Raw genomic sequence first — 23,583 nt, 5'->3', positions numbered from 1 at the left:
AGAAAGAAGCAGAATTTTCTTCCTCCTTCTCTATGCTTGGGGGAATTTTAAGATAATGCTGAGTATCCTCAATGGTCTAGCTCATGAGTAGCCCTTTTTCCATGGAGTGAAGCAGCCCTCTATCTGATTCTAGCTCGCACCAAATAGGCACACCTCCTGGGTTCTATTAACACTTTTCTGCTCTTCCATCACTGTGTAACCCACTAAGTCTGTATGTATTAAGCTATATTAAATTTTGAATTACCTAGAGTAGTTTTCTTAACTTGATGTGATGCTGACTCATATGTTTGAAAAACATATCTGCAAACTAAAGACAAAAATGTAAGGGCCTCCTGCCATCCCTCTGTCTCAGACAGTAATCCCCAAATAACAAAGGGGCACATTTTGACTATCTTGCAGCCCTGATCCGTCATACGTCTCAGTAGAAAAGTGAGAAACTGGGAGAAGGCTGTGGAGAGAACAGGTCTATTTCCCACCTGAAGACTAGGGGCTTAAGCTGAGTCAATCATATCTGTGGGCAGAGAAAGAAAGACACAAACTTTCTTTTCTTTAATTTAATTTTATTTATTTATTTATACAGCAGGTTCTTATTAGTCATTAATTTTATACACATCAGTGTATACATGTCAATCCCAATCACCCATTTCATCACACCACCACCCCCACTACCCTGCGGCTTTCCCCCCTTGGTGTCCACACGTTTGTTCTCTACATCTGTGTCTCATCTTCTGCCCTGCAGATTGGTTCATCTGTACCATTTTTCTAGGTTCCACATACATGTGTTAATATACGATATTTGTTTTTCTCTTTCTGACTTACTTCACTCCGTATGACAGTCCCTAGATCCATCCACGTCTCAACAAATGACCCAATTTCGTTCCTTTTTATGGCTGAGTAATATTCCATTGTATATATGTACCACAACTTCTTTATCCATTTCTCTGTTGATGGGCATTTAGGTTGCTTCCATGACCTGGCTATTGTAAATAGTGCTGCAATGAACATTGAGGTGTATGTGTCTTTTTGAATTATGGTTTTCTCAGGGTATATGCCCACTAGTGGGATTGCTGGATCATATGGTAATTCTATTTTTAGTTTTTTAAGGAACCTCCATACTGTTCTCCGTAGTGGCTGTATCAATTTACATTCCCACCAGCAGTGCGAGAGGGTTCCCTTTTCTCCACACCCTCTCCAGCATTTGTTGTTTGTAGATTTTCTGATGATGCCCATTCTAACTGGTGTGAGGTGATACCTCACTGTCATTTTGATTTGCATTTCTCTAATAATTAGTGATGTTGAGCAGCTTTTCGTGTGCTTCTTGCCCATCTGTATGTTTTCTTTGGAGAAATCTCTATTTTAGTCTTTGGCCCATTTTGATTGGGTTGTTTGTTTTTTTAATATTGAGCTGCATGAGCTTTTTATGGAGATTTTTTTTCTTGTTTCTTGAGCTTTTTTTGGAGATTCATCCTTTGTCCACTAATTCGTTTGCAAATATTTTCTCCCATCCTGAGCATTGTCTTTTCATCTTATTTATGGTTTCCTTTGCTGTGCAAAAGCTTTGAAGTTTCATTAGGTCACATTTGTTTATTTTTGTTTTTATTTCCATTACTCTAGGAGGTGGATCAAAAAAGATCTTGCTGTGATTTATGCCAAAGAGTGTTCTTCCTATGTTTTCCTCTAAGAGTTTCATAGTGCCTGGTCTTACATTTAGGTCTCTAATCAATTTTGAGTTTATTTTGGGGTATGGTGTTAGGGAGTGTTCTAATTTCATTCTTTTACATGTAGCTGTCCAGTTTTCCCAGCACCACGTATGGAAGAGACTGTCTTTTCTCCATTGTATATCCTTGCCTTCTTTCTCATAGATTAGTTGACCATAGGTGTGTGGCTTTATCTCTGGGCTTTCTATCTTGTTCTGTTGATCTATGTTTCTGTTTTTGTGCCAGTACCATATTGTCTTGATTACTATAGCTTTGTATTATAGTCTGAAGTCAGGTAGTCTGATTCCTCCAACTCCATTTTTTTCCCTCAAGACTGCTTTGACTATTTGGGATCTTTTGTGTCTCCAGACAAATTTTAAGACTTTTTGTTCTAGTTCCGTAAAAAATGCCATTGGTAATTTAATAAGTATTGCATTGAATCTGTAGATTGCTTTGGGTAGTATAGTCATTTTCATAGTATTGATTCTTCAATCCAAGAACATGGTATATCTCTCCATCTGCTGCTATCATCTTTAATTTATTTCATGAGTGTCTTATAGTTTTCTGCAAACAGGTCTTTTGTCTCCCTAGGTAGGTTTATTCCTAGGTATTTTATTATTTTTGTTGCAATGGTGAATGGGATTGTTTCCTTAATTTATCTTTCAGATTTTTCATCATTAGTGTATAGGAATGCAAGAAATTTCTGTGCATTAATTTTGTATCCTGCAACTTTACCAAATTCATTGATTAGCTCTAGTAGTTTTCTAGTGGCATCTTTAGGATTCTGTATGTATAGTATCGTGTCATCTGCAAATAGTGACAGTTTTACGTCTTCTTTTCCAAACTGAATTCCTTTTATTTCTTTTTATTCTCTGATTGCCGTGGCTAGGACTTCCAAAACTATGTTGAATAAGAGTGGTGAGAGTGGACATCCTTGTCTTGTTCTTGATCTTAGAGGAAATGCTTTCAGTTTTTCACCATGGAGAATGATGTTTGCTTGGGTTTGTCATATATGGCCTTTATTATGTTGAGGTGGGTCCCTCTATGCCCACTTTCTGGAGAGTTTTTATCATAAATTGGTGTTGAATTTTGTCAAAAGCTTTTTCTGCATCAATTGAGATGATCATATGTTTTTTTCTTCAATTTGTTAATATGGTGTATCACATTGATAGATTTGCATAAATTGAAGAATCCTTGCATCCTTGGGATACATCCTACTTGATCATGGTGTATGATCCTTTTAATGTGTTGTTGGATTCTGTTTGCTAGTATTTTGTTGAGGATTTTTGCATCTATATTCATCAGTGATATTTGTCTGTAATTTTCTTTTTTTGTAATATTTGTCTGGTTTTGGTATCAGGGTGATGGCCTCATAGAATGAGTTTGGGAGTGTTCCTTCCTCTGCAATTTTTTGGAAGAGTTTGAGAAGGATGGGTGTTAGCTCTTCTCTAAATGTTTGATAGAATTCACCTGTGAAGCCATCTGCTCCTGGACTTCTGTTTGTTAGAAGATTTTTTTTTTTTTCTTTTCTTCCTGTACATGGGCCTCTCACTGTTGTGGCCTCTCCCGTTGTGGAGCACAGGCTCCGGACGCGCAGGCTCAGCAGCCATGGCTCACGGGCCCAGCTGCTCCATGGCATGTGGGATCTTCCCAGACCAGGGCATGAACCCATGTCCCCTGCATTGGCAGGCGTACTCTCAACCACTGCACCACCAGGGAAGCCCCTGTTGGAAGATTTTTAATCACAGTTTCAATTTCATGATTGTTCTGTTCATATTTTCTGTTTCTTCCTGGTTCAATCTTGAAAGGTTATACCTTTGTAAGAATTTGTCCATTTCTTCCAGGTTGTCCATTTTATTGGCATAGAGTTGCTTGTAGTAGTCTCTTAGGATGCTTTGTATTTCTGCAGTGTCTGTTGTAACTTCTCCTTTTTCATTTCTAATTTTATTGATTTGAGTCCTCTCCCTCTTTTTCTTGATGAGTCTGGCTAATGGTTTATCAATTTTGTTTATCTTCTCAAAGGACCAGCTTTTAGTTTTATTAATCTTTGCTATTGTTTTCTTTGTTTCTATTTCATTTATTTCTGCTCTGATCTTCATGATTTCTTTCCTTCTGCTAACTTTGTGTTTTGTTTGTTCTTCTTTCCCTAGTTCCTTTAAGTGTAAGTTTAGATTGTTCATTTGAGATTTTTCTTGTTTCTTGAGGTAGGCTTGTATAGCTATAAACTTCCCTCTTGGAACTGCTTTTGCTACATCCCATAGGTTATGGATTGTCATGTTTTCATTGTCATTTCTCTCTAGGTATTTTTTGATTTCCTCTTTGATTTCTTCAGTGATCTCTTTGTTATTCAGTAACGTATTGTTTAGCCTCCATGTGTTTGTGTTTTTTACATTTTTTTCCCTGTAATTGATTTCTAATCTCATAGCACTGTGGTCAGAAAAGATGCTTGATATGATTTCAATTTTCTTATATCTACTGAGGCTTGATTTGTGACCCAAGATGTGATCTATCCTCGAGAATGTTCTATGCACACTTGAGAAGAAAGTGTAATCTGCTGTTTTTGGATGGAATGTCCTATAAATATCAATTAAATCTATCTGGTCTGTTGTGTCATTTAAACCTTCTGTTTCCTTATTTATTTTCTGTTTAGATGATCTGTCCATTGGTGTAAGTGAGGTGTTAAAGTCCCCAACTATTATTGTGTTACTGTCAATTTCCCCTTTTATAGCTGTTAACAGTTGCCTTATGTATTGAGGTACTCCTATGTTGGGTGCATATATATTTATAATTGTTATATCTTCTTCTTGGTTTCATCCCTTGATCATTAAGTAGTGTTCTTCCTTGTCTCTTGTAACATTCTGTATTTTAAAGTCTATTTTATCTGATATGAGTATTGCTACTCCAGCTTTCTTTTGATTTCCATTTGCATGGAATATCTTTTTCCATTCTCTCACTGTTTGCATCCCTAGGTCTGAAGTGGGTCTCTTGTAGACAGCATATATATGAGTCTTGTTTTAGTATCCATTCTGCCAGTCTGTGTCTTTTGGTTGGAACATTAAATGCATTTACATTTAAGGTACTTATCTATGTGTATGTTCCTATTACCATTTTCTTAATTGTTTTGGGTTTGTTATTTTAGGTCTTTTCCTCCTCTTGTGTTTCCTGCCTGGAGAAGTTCCTTTAGCTTTTGTTGTAAAGCTGTTTTGGTGGTTCTGAATTCTCTTAGCTTTTGCTTGTCTGTAAAGCTTTTGATTTCTCCATCGAAGCTGAATGAGATCCTTGCCGGGTAGAGTAATCTTGGTTGTAGGTTCTTCCCTTTTATCACTTTAAGTATATCCTGCCACTCCCTTCTGGCTTGTAGAGTTTCTGCTGAGAAATAAGCTGTTAACCTTATGGGAGTTCCCTTGTATGTTATTTGTTGTTTCTCCCTTGCTGCTTTCAATAATTTTTCTTTGTCTTTAATTTTTGCCAATTTGATTACTGTGTGTCTCGGCGTGCTTCTCCTTGGGTTTATCCTGCCTGGGACTCACTGCACTTCCTGTACTTGGGTGGCCATTTCCTTTCCCATGTTAGGGAAGTTTTCGACTATAATCTCTTCAGATATCTTCTCGGGTACTTTCTCTCTCTCTTCTCTTTCTGGGACCCCTATAATGCAAATGTTGTTGCGTTTAATATTGTCCCAGAGGTCCCTTAGGCTGTCTTCATTTCTTTTCATTCTTTTTTCTTATTCTGTTCCACGGCAGTGAATTCCACCAATCTGTCTTCCAGGTCACTTATCCGTTCTTTTGCCTCAGGTATTGTGCTATTGATTCCTTTTAGTGTAGTATTCATTTCAGTTATTGTATTGTTCATCTCTGTTTGTTTGTTCTTTAATTCTTCTAGGTCTGTGTTAAACACTTCTTGCATCTTTTCGATTTTTGCCTCCATTTTTTTTTCGAGGTCCTGGATCATCTTCCCTATCATTATTCTGAAATCTTTTTCTGGAAGGTTGCCCATCTCCACTTCATTTAGTTGTTTTTCTGGGGTTTTATATTGTTCCTTCACCTGGTACATAGCCCTTTGCCTTTTCATTTTGTCTATCTTTCTGTGAATGTTTTTGTTCCACAGGCTGCAGGATTGTAGTTCTTCTTGCTTCTTCTGTCTGCCCTCTGGTGGTCCACAAAATTTTTATAGGCCGAGAAATTACCCTCTGGTAAACAAAATCCAGTGTCTCAGCCATCTCACCAATCAGATAAGGCAACCCCAATGTAAGTAGATTAGTGTGGTGGACTGAATCATAGGGAAAGGGGAGCAGTTGTATGCTCACTCTCACCACACCATCTTTGAAGTAATAGAGGGGCTAACACCTTCCCTCTATTGAAAGGTGTGGTCTGGAAAATTAATTCCTTCCTGCAAGTAACCAGGGAGCCAGGAAAACTGGTGTGGTTGAGTCCAAAGAAAAAGTAAACTTCAATAAGAGGGAAAGATCAATAAGATTAAATGTTCCAGAAACCTCAAATTAAGATAGCAATTGAAAATTAGTTATTAGATTCACCAACTAGGAGGGCTTTGATGAGTTTTAATGAGCAGCTTCAGCGATATAATGGAGGCATTGACCAGACTTCAGTGACTTGGGGATTCAGTAGTGAGGAAGTGATGCCAATGTGACTGGACAGTTCTTTCAAGAAGTTTAACAGGGAGGGTATACAAGGGTGAAAAAAAGAATGGAAAGACGAATAGTTTTTTTTTTTAATTAAAAGTACTTGTATGTGTTTATATGCTGATAAGAAAGAGCCCACAAAGAGAAAAAGACTGAAAGTAGAGGAAAAAGAGAATTTATTAATGAAGCAAGATCACTCAAGGGCCAAGAGAAAATAGATGGAAAATATAGTGGATAGATGAATCATGGAAGAAAGAAACTTCTTTCTTGTCTTGAAACGATACAATGAGAATTAGAGATAAGTATAGATGCACATAAATTTGTTGAATTCATTTAAACATCTTAATCATTTTCCTTTTAAAATTAATTCAGTACATATTATTGCTAGTCAAAGATCTTGATTAGTATACAAAATCAAAATAAAAAACTAAAAGGTACCATTAATAATGTTTTCTCACTAATTTGACATAATTACAGCCAAAGGACAAATATTCCCAATGTCCTCTGGTGGATGAAGCCATGTCCCGTTATCGCTTCCCTTACCTTGCATGTCTCCATCATTTCTGCCAATGATGGTTGTCCTCTAACAATGTAGAAAAACGAAATTGTTTCATTGGCACATATATTAAACCAGCAATTTCCATGATATGCATATTATGGAATTACATGAAAAAGCTATTTCATGAGATAAACAATATTAAATATTTTACTGCAAAATACATTGCATTTCTTATTATTGATTGTCTCAGGTGCAATGTTCTCCACCACTACCACTGCACTGTAGAAGAGTCTTATTAGTGGCAATCACACAGGACAGGAAGCATGTCTCTGTAGTGAATTCATGCACATTGTCTCACTTCTACCTTCTGCAGTCTTTCTATGTGAAAACAATCCCAGTGATGTGAGCAACCCCAGTTGTATTCCACTGGGTCTTAAACTCATTTCTAGGGATGGTGTAAAAGTGCTCACATGTAATGACTCTGGTCATTTGGTCCAGTCTTGTCAACCACCAAATTGGAAGGGATGACCTGAGCATAAAGGTTCTGCACCCATTATCAGAACCCCTTCTCTTCCCTACACTCTATTTCCTGTATATCTATAAAGCTATTTATTAAATGGAAAACATCCCAAGAAGGATGACACTCTTGGAAACAGCAAACACTGAAGCTGTGACAATGTATTTTCATGCTAACTTCTTCCGTCAAAAATCTTAGTGAAGATACTGTCATAACTTTATGACTAGCTTGATCTGCTAGTTGGCCACATGGCTTTAAAATATCAACATTGAAAGACTCCTTTTTATAACATTTCTCAAAAGATGGTCCACAAACCCACTTAAGTTAGAATAACTTAGGTAATTTATTTTAAAATAAGCCCTTCCCTGGTCCTAAGAGTAATGTTCTCTGGAAATAGAGCCCTGAAATCTGTTGTTTTAGCAAAGTCCCCAGGATTATTTTTGTAATTAGTTTATTTATTAGGCTTTAGTAATTTTTTAATCAGTTTATTTTTTAGGCTTTAGGAGACTAATTAATGTTGTCTCAGAAATTCTCTACTCTGACACCCTCATTTGGTTTTTCAAATTTTATTAAGAAATAAAATATACAGAAAAGATCACCAATTCATGAATTTTTAAAAAGTGAATTTTTAAAAAAGTGAATACATCTGCATAGCCAGTGTTTATATCAGGAAGCAGTAACAGAACCCCAGAACCCCAGAAGGCCCCATGTACCCCTTTCTAGCCACCCCCATAGAAGATAACCACTCTCCTAACTTGTCACATCATCAATTTGTTTCACCTATTTTTGAGCTCTATGTAAATGAAATCAAATAATGTGTATTTTGGGGTGACTGGCTTCTTTCACTCCACATTGTTTGGTGAGGTTCATTCATACTATTGTGTTTCACTGTAATTTGTTCCTGATCTTTGCTGTGCAATGTTCTATCGCATGAATATACAACTTAACTATCTTTTCTATTGTACGTAAACATTTGGGCTGGTTTGGGCTATTCCAAATACTGCTTCTATGAACATTTTCGTATATGTCTTTTAGCCCACGTATGTACACATTCCTATAAGCCTAGGGATAAAAATTGCTAAATCATAAGCCTTTTTTTTTTTTTTAGCTTTAGAGTTATTTTTGTAGGGTTTTTTTGGTTTCTTTTTTGTTTGTTTGTTTGTTTTGCGTTTCTTTCAAAATGATTGCACCAAGTTAAACACCAACCAGCAGGATACAAGTTTCCAGTTACTCCACATCCTTCACCCCCTCACTTGGTGCCATGTGTCTTTTCATTTTACCCATTGTTGTTGGGTGCACCAATATTACATCTTGGTTTTAATTGGACTTCCCTAATGATAGTTAAGCACTGTTTCCTATGTTCATTGGCTATTTCGATGTCCACTTTTATGAAGTGCTTGTTCAAATCTTTTACCCGTTTTTAAAATTGGGTCATCATCTGCCTTTTGCTTATGGTAGCAGTGATTTCTAAATTCTGGATTCAAGTCCATTGTTGGATATATGTATCGTTAATATAGTCTCTAATCCTGTGGATTGTTTCCTCAATCTCTAAAGGGTTATTTTTTTAACAAAAATTCCTAATTTTAATGTGGACCAATTTATCACTTATCATTTTCTATGTTTTTTCTAAGAATTATTTGCCTTCCTCAAATTCATGAAGATATCCTCCTGCATTTTTTTCCCAAAAGCTGTATTGTTTAATTGTTTAGTCTTTTATATTCAGATGGGCTATCTGAATAGAAATGATTTTTTTCTTTGGTGTGGTATGCCGTAGGTATCTCCCTCTATAGATAGATAGATAAATATAAAATGAAGCCTGAAAAAAGACGAAGATGGCCCCAAGATTGCCCATCTAGTACAAAAGCAGCCAAATATAGTGTTAAAACCCACTTTGCTACCTGCTTCCTTTTATTGGTATGATTATAGTTCTCAGCACTGACTTCTCCAAGCAAAACAGCCTCACCAACTTATGGTTTCATTTAAGGTCTTATTTCCTGACCACTGTTCTGATCTAAACCACCTCAAATTACCCTAGTCTTTAACCTTCTTATCGCATTCAGGGCAAAACAAAAATGTCAAAAGAAGCTCAGTCCCCTAACCACAGACCACCTATCTGGTACCTGTAGTACCATTTCTCCAAGTCATGATCCCCAAATACCCTGGTTCCATGCTAGTCGTTGTCATTATTTAATTATCTAGAAGTTCACCATCTGTAAAATGGAGTAGGATGACTACATTTGTTGGCTCCAAATTTCCTTTATTTCTATTAAGGAAAAAAAACAGTGATCCCATTACTTTACTTTATGTTCAAAATAGCCAGTCTCTCTGTAATTATGGCAATGTATGACACATTTTCTCCTTAATCATTCACTGCAAAATAAGAATGTCTGGATATTATTAAAACTTAAGGGCATTCTGTGAAAGCAACTCAAAGTATTTAAATTCTTGCAGTCCATAAAAAGCATCTTATCTCCTTATTGCAGTTTGCCAAAGGATTTCCATTTTAAAACACAACTTCAGTCTGACACCTTCATTAAACACGCAGATGTGTTGTTTGATGTGTTATTCCCTTCTAAAAAATCCTGGTTTCCAACCAGGCAGGAACGACAGATTGAGAATGAGACCAAAGAATGAGTTTTATTAATGATTGCTGCCTGTTTTTGTATACATATCTCAGTTCATATCCTGAGAAATTCTTTTTCACTCAATCCATTTCTATTACAGTCCTGCATTGTGTTACCACCTCATTATCTGTCTGAGAGACTGATTCAAAGTGAGGTTTAGCATGCTGAGCATTTGGACAGCAAAGAGCAAGAATTTTTTTTTTTTTTTTTTTCTAGCAGGAAATTCCTGGGAGGTCTCTGGCCACTTTCTTTGTATCGCTGACAAGTTGGTTTTGATATTTGAGAATGTAGAGATCAATACTGACTTAGCTGTCAAAATGACTTGATAGGAAAAACTCTCTAATACTCTGCCAGGAATGATACCTCATATCTTTGAGATTCATGCTATAAACTTTGCAACAATTTCCGAGTACCCCCACAGCGGGTTCCCCTGGAGTAACTTCAAAGGAGTTAAGAAAAGTATTTTTACCTAGTTCTAGACCAGACCCACTCATAACCCTCAAACCTGAGTCTAGACGTCATTGAAGGTAGTATTAAGGATCCATGAGATACTTCCTTTATTTTAAAAGGCCTGAAGAAGACTGATACTTATGGGCAATCAGGCTGTACAAGGGAATTAAAATTCTACGTCTCTTTACTCTTGGATAATTTTTATCAAATTATTTTAATTACACTGGATCTCTCACCCAGATCATAAGCTGTGATTGGAAGATAAGTACTAGAAAAAAAATAAAATAAGGAATGAATTAAATATCACTGAACAAATAGAGTTAGTTTAAAAATGGGTCCTCACATAAATCACAGCAAGATCTTTTTTGATCCACCTCCTAGAGTAATGGAAATAAAAACAAAAATAAACAAATGGGACCTAAAAGCTTTTGTGCAGCAAAGGAAACAAAACGAAACGACAACCCTCAGAATGGGAGAAAATATTTGCAAATGAAGCAACAGACAAAGGATTAATCTCCAAATTATACAAACAGCTCATGCAGCTCAATATAAAAAAAAAAAAAAGAACAACCCAATCAAAAAATGGGTGGAAGACCTAAATAGGCATTTCTCCAAAGAAGACATAAGATGGCCAAGAGGCACATGAAAGGATGCTCAGCATCACTAATTATTAGAGAAATGTAAATCAAAACGACAATGAGGTATCACCTCACACCAATTAGAATGGGCATCATCAGAAAATCTACAAATAAAAAATGCTGGAGAGGATATGGAGAAAAAGGAACCCTCTTGCACTGTTGGTGGGAATGTAAATTGATACAGCCACTACGGAGAACAGTATGCAATTCCTTAAAAAACTAAAAATAGAATTACCATATGACCCACCAATCCCACTACTGAGCATATACCCTGAGAAAACCATAGTTCAAAAAGACACATGAACCCCAAAGTTCATTGCAGCACTATTTACAATAGCCAGGTCATGGAAGCAACCTAAATGCCCATCTACAGATGAATGGATAAAGAGGATGTGGTACATATATACAATGGAATATTACTCAGCCATAAAAAGGAACGAAATTGGGTCATTCATACAGATGTGAATGGACCTAGAGACTGTCATACAGAGTGAAGTAAATCAGAAAGAGGAAAACAAATATCGTATATTAACGCATATATGTGGAACCTAGAAAAATGGTACAGATGAACCAGTTTGCAAGGCAGAAATAGAGACACAGATGTAGAGAACAAACACATGGACGCCAAGGGGGGAAAGGGGAGGTGGGATGAATTGGGAGATTGGGACTAACATATATACACTAATATATATATAAAATAGATAACTAATGAGAACCTACTGTATAGCACAGGGAACTCCAGTTCACTTCGCTGTATGGTGGAAACTAACACAACATTGTAAAGCAACTATACACGCCCCCCCCAAAAAAAGGAGTCCTCAGTGTTCTATTCTGATGGTGATAGAAGTTACATGTATCTGTGCATTTGTAAAAGCACATTGAGCTGTACATCCAAAAGGGTCCATTTTACTATACATAAATGTAAAAATATATTTTTAAGTGAGTCCTCTCAAAACAAAGCAAGGGTAAGGAATCATTCTCTTAGATGGAAGATAGAGTGTTTTCTTCTAAGGTGACATGGTGCGGAGAGAGAATGTCTTGATTGGGACTCAGGGAGCCAAGGGCCTTGATGGAGAGAGATGCACAGATGTATTAGGGTCACCCCACTGGGGAGATACATTGACCATCATCAGTCCTTGGGGAAGCCAAGGGAGACAGATAAGAAGCCAGGAAACAGAGATGGAAACCTGAAGTGTCACAGCTGATCCTTCAAGCAAAGGGGGTGGGGTAGAGATGGCACAGGACAGCATGGGCACCAAGAACAAACACAGTCAGGTGGAAGCAGGAGACCTAAGATGTAGAACCTAGAGCTAAGCTCATAATGGGAAGCTAGGGCAGATTTTATTTTATTCTATTTTTTTTAACAACTTATTCAAGTCAAGAAGTTTTAGCCCCCGGCTCTCCACTAATAGCAGTATGAACTAGTTCCTTCCTTCTGGACTTCAGTTTTCTCACTCACTGCCAAAATGGTAAGACTGAGATGGGTCATCCTCCTGGTCCTTTCTTCCTGAGAACATCATGTGAATGAAAAGTTTAAGTCGGGGTCTCTCTTCTGTAATCTTTGTCTCATATGTACATGACACACAAATACTGTTAATACAGGCATAAAAGTCTCCTTTGTGATAAAAATAATAGCTCTCCACTTGGTTTTCACCCTTTGGCCCCTTTAATTTCTCTCTCTGAATCAAGTATAGAGTGTAGAAAACTAGGTAGGTTTAACACAAATCAGTTGTGATTAGTTCTCAGCCTTTCACCCACGCCATTTTACTTGGTTAATCTTGGAAGTGGTGGATAAGAATTATGGACTCAGATGAGCTTTAGATATGTTGGACCAAGCTGACTATGCATTTATTAGAATTAGGCAGTGGTGTGGTCAGCTGCACAAACAGATATATGTAGAAACCAACTAACTGAGAAGGAAGGAAGCAATTGGTTGAGCGGCTGCTTCTGTTGGTCTTTGTCCCAAGGAACTTCGTACACCAGCTATTTTATTCAATTCTCATAGATGCTCTTTGGGGTAGGTAGCATCAGGGTGATTGTACAAACAAGGAAGTGGAAGCTCAGAGACTTGAAGTTATTACTTCAAAATCTCTCTGTGTCCAGTACGACTAATAGTGGGCTCAGGACACGTGAGAAGGATGTAGAGGTTCTCCTCGGAAGGCCCGTAGACAGGAGGTGAGTCTAAATGATTCAAAACAAGAATCCCCATACTGGTCCTCAAACTTTCATGTTTTTAAGAATCACAGGTGAGCTTGTGAACTATGCAAATTCAAAGGCCTCTCTCAGGATATTTGGGGAAGTAAGAATGGAGTGAAGCCCAGGTTTCTGCATAATTCTAATGTGAGATTTACTGTTTCTCATGAGAATGAAGAGGCCATTCATCCAGGTCACTGGTAATAACTGTGGCTCATTGAAGAAAATGATAAGGTAGTTATTCAAAGTCACAGTGGATGACACCAAGAGAAAACTTTGGGTAGAAAGTTCAGACTGCTACACACCTATCAAATCAGTAAAATCCAAAACACTGGTAACACCAAATACTGCGAGAATGTGCAGCAAAGGGAGCTCTCCTTCATTGCTGGTGGGGATGCAAAATGGTACATAGACTTTGGAAGATAGTTTGGCAGTTTCGAATAAAACTAAACATAGCCTCACCATATGATTCAACCATCGTGCTCCCCGGTATTTACTCAAATGAGATGAAAACGTATATCAACACAAAAGCCTGTGTATGAATGTTTACAACTTCCTTCGTAATTTCCAAAATGTAGAAGCAACCAAGATGTCCTTCAATAGGTGAATGGATAAACAAACTGTGGCAGAATCTGAAAGCCAGTCTGAAAAGGCTACAAACTACTTTATTTCTACTAGATGGCATTTTGGAAAAGACAAAACTAGGGCAACAGTAAAAAAAAAAAAAAAATCAGTGTTTGCCACGGGCTTTGGGGGAAGGAGGAAAGGATGAATACATGGAGCACAGAGGATTTTTAGGGCAATGACACTCTTTTCTATGATACTGTAAAAGTAGATACATGTCATTAGATATGTATATATATATATATATATATATCTCCAAACCCATAGAATATACAACAAAAAGAGTGAACCCTAATGTAAACTATGGACTTTAGTTAATAATATTGTATCTATATTGGCTCATTGATACTGTGAAATGAACCACATGATGCAAGAGGTTAATAATACGGGAAACTGGGTGGGAGGGTCTGCAGTGGTATACGGGCACTTGCTCTACTTTCCTCTGAATTTTTCTGTAAACTTAAAACTGTACTAAAAAATAAAGTGTATTAATTTAAAAACTTAAAATATGCACTTATAAAGATTACAAAGAAAAAAAGTCTCAGGCTTTCTTTGAGCACTCCCTAGGCACACCCTCCTCTTCTAGGGGCCCAGCCCAGGAGTGCTATTTGATTTTGTTGGAGCAGAAGTGTTTCTCAAAGGATGTCAAATTGTTGAAGCTCTGAGATCCTCAGGTACCATGGATATGGTTGGCCCATAGATAGGGTTGCCTCACCCAGGACACTGAGCTTTCTCATTGGTTAGTGGACGTGTGCTAAATGTAATATCTCTCCAGTACCCTCTTTTTTTTTTTTTCTTTTTTTTTTTGCGGTCCGCGGGCCTCTCACTGTTGTGGCCTCTCCCGTTGCGAGCACAGGCTCCGGATGCGCAGGCTCAGCGGCCATGGCCCACGGGCCCAGCCGCTCCGCGGCATGTGGGATCCTCCCCGACCAGGGCATGAACCCGTGTCCCCTGCATCGGCAGGCAGACTCTCAACCACTGTGCCACCAGGGAAGCCCTAGCCAGTATATTCTTTACTGTATCATTGCAGGGTAGAGGAAGATAAGTAGGTGGTCAGAAAATGGTATCCCCTGTTTATGGCCCTCAGTCTCATGAGGTAGATAGAATCACCCTGGGCATATTACCTCTTGAACAACTCCTACTCTTTCCCTCAAGTTGTATCCCCTTCTATATCCATGCCTACAATGAGCTCTTGCATATTCAATAAGGGATTGAAGATACACAAGAAGAAGAGGAACATACAGACTGTCCCTTCTCTGAGGAATGTAAGATCTATTGGGGAAGACAACAGTGAAAAAACAATTGCAGTAGGACATAATTGTGCAAGGATGGAAGCACGATCAGGAGCTGGGGAACACAGGTGCAAGTGACTCACGCTTCCTGGGGGCTTCAGGAAAGATTTCATAAAGGAAGTTCTATCTGAGATGGGCCTTGAAGACACATGGAGAAAAGGGGAACTCTTACAGACTTACAGTGTTAAAGATCTTTTTTGGTTAACCTCTCTGTGGTGGGCAACTATTTTTTTGTTTGTCCAACCTACCATATCTCTCTCTCTCTCTCTCTCTCTCTCTCTCTCTCTCTCTCTCTCTCTCATACACACACACACACACACACACACACACACACACACACACACATTCCTATTTTAATAAAAATTCCCCTGTAGAAAACCACCCCTCTTCTTCTTTCAGTCCAGAGGTTTTATTTGTCATTGACCTCTGCCTAGTAAATCAGAGTTAAGACATTGATTCATTTAAAGATTGATGCGTGACCTACATTTGACCAAGTAAGAATCACACCCATAATTTTTGCATTCATTAGTTGTCAGAACATAAGGATTTTCTCAGGGCTTGTTATTTAGGAGGATGTAAGTCTACAGGGACCATTGCTCATGTGTACCACCATGTGGGGAGGGCTTGCCTGAGAATGAAGTCAGTTAGAGCAGACACAGAAGAAAGTGTTTTGATGACATTTTAAGTACCCATGTCTACCTATGCCTGAAGCCAGTAACACCTCTATATGCCATAGGTAAATTACCCAATAAAATTCAAACTTGATAGATACTTCACACTAATACAGTAAATGCTACTTAAGTAACATTTGCATATTACCTGGGACCTTCTAGAGGCATCTTCTTATGCGTATTAACGGTGGGAGGTTTCTACACACAACAGCCATTCAAAAAGCACTTGTAAATCAACTATACTCCAATAAAAAATTTTTTTAAAGGCGCAAAAAGCATTTGTCAATCACATCATCAATCATCAGCTATGGGCCTGCTCTGTATGAAATACTGCTCTTGGCCTGGGGATATAGATAAATAACAGAGCCCTTCAAGAAGTCCAGTGGTAAAGACAGGCACAAAGCAATCAATTACAATGTCACATGATAAGATAATATGAAGTTTAGTCACAGTTTTGTTTTTTTTTTCTTTAGACAAAGAAAGGAGAGATAATATTTCTGGGGGAGGAGAAGGAAAGCTTCCTGGAAGAGACCATATCTCTAACAATGGAAAATGAAGCAAGAGTTCACAAGACAGGAAAATAGTGTTAGAGCTTTCCAAAGACAGAATCAGCTTGTTCTTTAGGCAAGGCATAACTAATAGTGTGTTCAAGGAAGAGCAGGTTTTTCTGTAGTAGAAAAGCAAAGCATGGATGGCGAGATTGGTCTGAAATTCATCTGAGAAGCATACTGAGATCCAATGATAAATGTGTTTAGCTGTACCAATCAGTTTTGCCCTGTGAAAAATAGGAGGCCAGAAAAAGAAAACATTTTTTAAAAAGAACCAAATTGCTCAGGTTTGAATTTTGGAAGATGCATCTGGTTGTAAGAGGGGATATTTGATATTGTGTGGGGCAGAAATAGAATAGAGATAGGGATGGAAACATGAATGTTACTATAATAGACTAAGAGAGATGGTAGGGCAGACCGAAGGCAGTTGTAGTTGGGATGAGAGGAAGGGGTAAGAGAAGGAAGAAGAGGGATAAGAAAAGATGACACAATGCTTGATGAACAACTGGGGAGAAGTAATTTTACCTTCTTAACTCTCATTGCAAATGCAGATCACTGTGCTAGGAAGTAGAGGATGTCTAGGTGAACTTGACCCAGATACATCCAAGCGGCAGAAACTTCAGTGGCAGGCATTACTTTTGGAATCACCTACATTTTGGGGATCCCGCATCCATTGTAAGCAGAAGTCTTTCCAGCAAGCACTGGCCAGCTACATTTCTTTCACTGAAATAACATACCCAGAGCCCATCTAGCAGCCAGACTCCACTGAGGTTTTCAGAATGCAATTAACATCATCCTCAGTCAACATACACCTGTTACGTGCAAAATACTGGATCAGACTGGCCTCCTAAGCATTTTGGAGTTCTTACAACTATCCTATGAGATGGGCAGTTATCATTATCTCCATTTTCCAAATGAGGAAAATAAGGCTTGGAATAAGTGCACATTCTGTTGTTTTTTGTTTTCTTCTGTTTAAATCATCTTGCATGTATACATTAGACTCATTTTTTAAAAATCTTGAATATGTTTCCACACCCTTATTTAATATTTGTAACAGGATTATCAGGCTCAAATAATATTCAGTCAAATGTCTGTAACATCATTTATTCTGGAGGTATTTAAGTCACTCCTTTTTTTTTTTCTGGTATTGTGAATATTGCTATCATAAATATCCTTATTTACAGAAGAATAGATCTCTGGTTATCTTCTGCAATGAATTCCTAGAATTAGATTTACTAGCATGAACATTCTTAGTCATAACGTCTTTATCCAAATTTTGGAAAGGGTTTCTAAAAATAGTGATATTGTGGATTATCAGAGTTTTAAAACAAGGTTTGGAGGAAGAGTTGCTTGATTAATGAAGGAAGAGCTAGTAATACAGTCAATTACATTTCTTACTAATTCAATTAGCCTTTTCTCCCCATCATCACCTAATCATAATGCTGTCTTAGACAAGCGAATCCTATTCAAGAAACAGAAAAATCCAAGGCCATAAATCACTTATTACTGATTTATCACTTACTCTTTTTTTCTTATGCAGTGAATATTTATTTTAATGTATTTTACTTACTGACAATATATGTTTTAACTGTGAATGTTTGATAGATTTGTAAATCATTTTTAGCAAGAAAATCACATAGCAATAGAAACAATCTCAAAATGTTCTCTCCATAGCATAAGCTACTTTCAAAAATGTTATTTCTATTTTTTCGTGAATAGATTATATACTTAGAATGAGGTTTATCACAGATTTAAGGGATGATGATTTGTCTTTAAAATCATTTTCTTAAAAAGTTGAACTCACAGAAACAGAGTAAAAAAGTGGTTGCCAGGGGTTAGGGGTGGAGGAAACAGAGAGAGGTTGGTAAAAGGGTACATTTCATTTGTAAGAAGAATAAGGTCTGAGTCTGATGTATAGCATAGTGACTTTGTTTATAACACTATATTGTATAATTGACATTTGAAATTTGCTAAGAGGGTAGAGCTTAAATGTTCTCACACACACAAAAAAGTAAATATGTGAGATGATGGATGTGTTAATTTGATGGGGGGACGTTCTTTCACATTTTGCAAGTATATCAAGTCACCATGTTGTGCACTTTAAATATCTTATAAAATACAATTATAATTGTATTGGTCAACTTGATAAAGCTGGAAAAAATAAAGTAAATCTAAAGTATTTTGTCAAAGATATCTATGAGTATATAATGAAGATCTTTAACAGAAGGAAAAAATTAGTAAAAATGTACAAATTAAATAAATAAATAAAATCCTAGTCTTTTTTTTTTTTTTTTTTTTTTTTGCGGTACACGGGCCTCTCACCGCTGCGGCCCCTCCCGCTGCAGAGCACAGGCTCCGGACGCGCAGGCCCAGCGGCCATGGCTCACACGCCCAGCCGCTCTGCCGCATGTGGGATTCTCCCGCACCGGGGCACGAACCCGCGCCCCCCGCATCGTCAGGCGGACTCCCAACCACTGCGCCACCAGGGAAGCCCCAATCCTAGTCTTTAGTTACAACTTCAAATGTCTTTATAATTAATTGGCATTTTTTTTCTCATTTCCAGGCTTTTAAATTTATTTTATAATTACTCTTCATCACTTCACCTTGAGTTGTTTTAATAAGGTTTCTATTTGGAATGATTTGAATTTACAGAAAATTTGCAGAGGTAGTACAGACTCTTCATGTCATATCCTTTACCCAGTTTCTCTTAATGTTAATTGTGTGTACAACCATTTATCAAAACTAAGAAATTAACATTGATACAATACTCTTAATCAAGCTATACACTTTATTTGGATTTCACCAGTTTTTCCACTGAAATCCTTTTTTCTGTTTCAGAATTCAATTACTATAGAATCCAAATACTACATTGCATTTAGTCTATCTTTTGGTTTGTCAAATTCTTCATTGATCTGACTAGAGTGTTATTATGTTAATTTGAAATGTGGCTGATGAAGGCTTATCCTCAGAGTAGCAGTTTCTTCTCTTGTCCTAAAATCTACTTCTGGTTGTCTTATTAGTATTATCTTCAATCAATATTCTCTTTTCAGGAATTTTAAAAATCCACTTCTTTTTAAATGGGTTAATTTAGTCAAACCCAGGGTAAATAATCCATAAATCTACTTAACTCAGCCATGCTAAACTTCAGGACTTCACAACACAATGGCAGTAGAATAATTGCCAATCTTGTTAAGTTATGGAATTCTCACTCTTTCACAGGATACATTGAACATTGTTCAGGACTTGGGACCCTCTGAAAGATGGAGAAACTAATAGCACCAGCTTCAATCAATGTGTGAGTATCAGGAAAAAAAATTTTTCTCACTTTTTGATAAATGGATATAAATGCTATTTAAATGCAAGCATACCTTGGAGATATTGCGGGTTCAGTTCCAGACCAGTGCAATAAAGCAAATATCACAGTAAAAGGAGGCATACAAACTCTTTTGGTTTCTCAGGATATATAAAAGTTATGTTTACACTATACTGTTATGTTTACACTATGTATAGTGTAAGTGTGCAGTAGCATTTTGTCTAAAAAATCCTAATCTTCATCTGAGCAAGTTGTAGTAGGAACATCAAAGATCACTGATCACAAATCACTGTCACAAATACAATAATAATAATGAAAAATTTGAAATATTGTGAGAACTTCTAGAATGTGACACAGAGAAACGAAGTGAGCAAATGCTATTGGAAAAATGGTGCTGATGATAGACTTGCTCAATTCAAGGTTGCCACAAAACTTCAATTTGTAAAAAGCGCAGTATTTACAACACGCAATAAAGTGAAATGCAATAAAACGAGGTATGCCTGTATATGAATATTAAAATAGGTTTCAGTATTTTCTTCCCATATGGCCATAGATATGCTTGGCCCACTGAAAGGATTCTGCCCCCATAGGAGGCTTCCCAGCTTCTGCAGGCTTTAACAATGCTGGGAGGAAGTAATAGTGCCACTGGGGCTGGTACAGCCCCACCCATAGCCTTCCTTTCTAGTCCTCACTGCTCAGGACTGCATCCTTATTAAACCAGGCTCAGAAGCTCAATGTGTCTGCTCTGAGTCACTGAAAACGCTCCTGAAATATGACATCTGCAGTGTTAGGGAGAGCAGAACTTTGTTGTGTGGCATTTAAAGTTTCAGCAGGATCACAGAATGTCTGTTATTTCAAGTTGGACTTGATTATTTTTTTTTAACTGCCAGACTTTCAGACCATACAATACCAGCTTTCTTCAAATGTAACTCTTAAGTTCCTTTTATGGTAAAGTTTAATACTGTGAACATATGGAAGGTTTGAACGTCTGCCAAATGTTTTAAAAGACAAGGTTATAAATACCCCGGCAGCAAGCTTTGTTCCTTAATGTATGGCTCTGTTACTCGGAGTCAACGTGGAAGATAAATCAGAACATAGAGCTGGCTTGGGCATTAACTTGATATTTCTGGCAAGTATTCATAGTATCTCATTCGAGAGAGAGAAAGAGAAGTGGTTGTTCTGAGATAACATTAACAGAATGCAAAAAAAAAAAAAAACAGAATTACAGCTTAACTAAAACATCTAAAATGTGAATACACAGTCCAATTCTCTCACCAGAAAGTTGAAGCATGAAAAGTCATCATAAAGCCCATGGGACTGGAGATTATACTCTTTGCCTCATTCCTCTAGATTTGGAAGAGATACCTCTTAATTTCCTGGGTAATGGATCTCCCCATCCCACCTCAAGCTCAGTTCTTCACTAATCCCTAGGGCACTATTCTCAAGTGTCCCTCTGCCCAAAGTTAGGCTCGTTCCCGCCTGATTCAGCTCAGGACCCACCACGATCATTTCTCTGATTCTGCTCTTTCCCTAGAAACAGGGATTGGCTGACCTGCCCTTGCTCTCCACAGCTTCTGACACAGCTGGAGCCATTTGTGGCTGGGCTGACAGTCAAAAGGGACTTCCTCAACATAGGATGCACTGTTTCAAGGCTGGGCCTAACACATCTTTGAGATGAGGCTTCTTGGCTGAATAAACCTCAGCATGGCATAAGGAAGGCTCTTTGCCTGAACTTTTCAGGTCACTAGGGTAATGTTTACTGACTCATGTCCTCCTCACAGTAAGTGCACTTAGTATCCTGAATGGCTTAATGTAGCCTCCAGTGATTCCAGAAACGGCCTGGACTGAGCTCATTTATGTGGCAGGATGTGATTAAGGGCAGAAAGCTAAAAAAGATATCAAGAGAACTAAGACTAAGAACTAGGACTATTTTTTCCACTTCCTGGATAAGAATTTTTTGTTCTTTTTCACATACCATCTAAACCTGAACTTCCACATCTCTAAAATGGGAATAATAGCAAACCTGACTTACTTAGAATATTGATGAGACACATATGACATAGGGCATGAGGAAGCTCATAAGAGCCTGAAAAGTGCTTTTGCTTTTTTTTATTGATGAGTTGGGGTTTGCTGGTATAACAAAGAACCTTCAACTCAAAATGGATTACAAACACAATTTGAACTCTCACACATGATACATGTTGTCTGTGGGTTTCTTGCCACTCTGCTCCACTGGGACACTTTGTGCTTCACTCCCCCTATCTGGGGATTGTTTTCGGTAGTGTAGGAGAAAAACGATAGTAGAACCCTATGGTGGTTCTGGAACCTTCTGCTCCAATGTATCATGTGTCAAATCTGCTCATATTTCATTAGCCAAAGCAAGTCATATTAATAGTCCTGACCTCAGTTGGTGGAAAAGTATACATATCTCATGGGAAAACAAAACAAAACCTGTCGAAGTTCTCTCTTCTCTGCCTTACTTGTAGCCCTTGGACAACTATTATGAAGTAGTCTAGAAAGAAGGAACTCATCTGAAATTAAATAGACAGGGAGGGAATAGAGGATGAAAGATTTTATGGAGACAGTTAGAGGGGGGAAAAAGGCAATAAGGAAGGAAAAGCGAAAAAAAAAAGAACAAAACATCATACACAACACTTCTGTCCCAGAATTTGTGAAGGAGATGTTGTAACTCATAGTGCAAGATTAGAGCTGAATTCTTAGTGAAAACCAGGGTTCACACACACTGTCACGTCAATGACAGTGACAACTTACATTAGACTCTGGGTCTCAGAGCCTTGGTTACTTGGCTATAAAATGAGAATAATGAAGGCAAGTGCATCTCATATGTTTCAATGAGATAAATAGATATGAAAGTGTAAGTCATAGAACTATCAGGCAGAAATAAATAAAGCAACATTTTGGGGGAGCTTGTCTATTTGCTTTTGCTTACTCTAACAATAATCATGATAGAAGGACCCAGTAACAATTAATCACTCTCTCCTTCCACCTACCTAGCCATCAGCCACCAAGTCATCCACACACATATCCAACCTATATTTCCCTACATCAACAATTTAGAAAATTTAGCGTTCCATAAAGAAAACAAAAGTGTTTGCTGAAGATAGCTGGAAAGTCCCATAGTCATATGCCTAATTACATACATCTAATTGTGAACAATATTCAATATATGCACATTTCCATCTGCAGAGTTGATGAGAGGAGGAAAACTCAGAAAACTGGTTGCACAAAGCTTGGAGTGGTCCCTTTCCCTGAATACACTCCCTGTTTGGTATGCCCGAGGCCTCACTCAGGACTCATGTCTGTTCCCTCTGCCTGGAAAACTCCTCCTCTGTGGGTCAGCACAACCAGCTTCCCACATCCTTCAGATCTCTGCTCAGGAGTTACCTCATTAGAGATGCTTTCTTGACCATTTTATACAAAATAACAATCCGGCAGCATGAGCGAGAGAGAGAGAGTCTTACAAAAGGACAGAGACATTTTGTTGTTGTTGTTCACTGATCTAACTCTTAGTGTAAATAGTGTCTGGCACAGAGGAGGCACATATGAAAATGCTTTGAGTGAAGCCAGTTGTGTTTTGTGCAGTCTCTGGTTCCAGTCAACCCAGATAACCAGCTCACTTAATTAAGATTGAACCTTCAGGATCACCTTAAGCCATACAGTCGTTCATCTCTACCTGGTCTGCCTTAACTTTCCACTAGGATATTGGGCAGCTATCAAAACTTTCTTTTATAGGCCATTTGGTACATGAAATCACCAAATTTACATCCGTAAAGAAATGCACTGCAGGAGTGTCCAAGCAATAAACCTGACCAAGGAGGTGAAAGACTTAGATGCTGAGAACTATAAAACATTAATAA

The 23,583-nt window shown here is 37.8% G+C and overlaps 1 long non-coding RNA gene across 1 annotated transcript in view; it reads left to right on the top strand.

The window, feature by feature from the left end:
- Positions 1–23,583, top strand: part of LOC307179511 — a 490,390-nt gene that overhangs the window by 453,423 nt on the left and 13,384 nt on the right. Inside the window, exon 6 of the long non-coding RNA XR_013825417.1 lies at positions 19,612–19,687. This is a non-coding gene — a long non-coding RNA (uncharacterized lncRNA). The remainder of the gene's footprint in view (positions 1–19,611; positions 19,688–23,583) is intronic.

Source organism: Stenella coeruleoalba (genome assembly GCF_951394435.1).
Source record: "Stenella coeruleoalba genome assembly, chromosome: 20".
NCBI lineage: Eukaryota > Metazoa > Chordata > Mammalia > Artiodactyla > Delphinidae > Stenella > Stenella coeruleoalba.
This window is presented reverse-complemented; position numbering and strand designations above follow the sequence as displayed.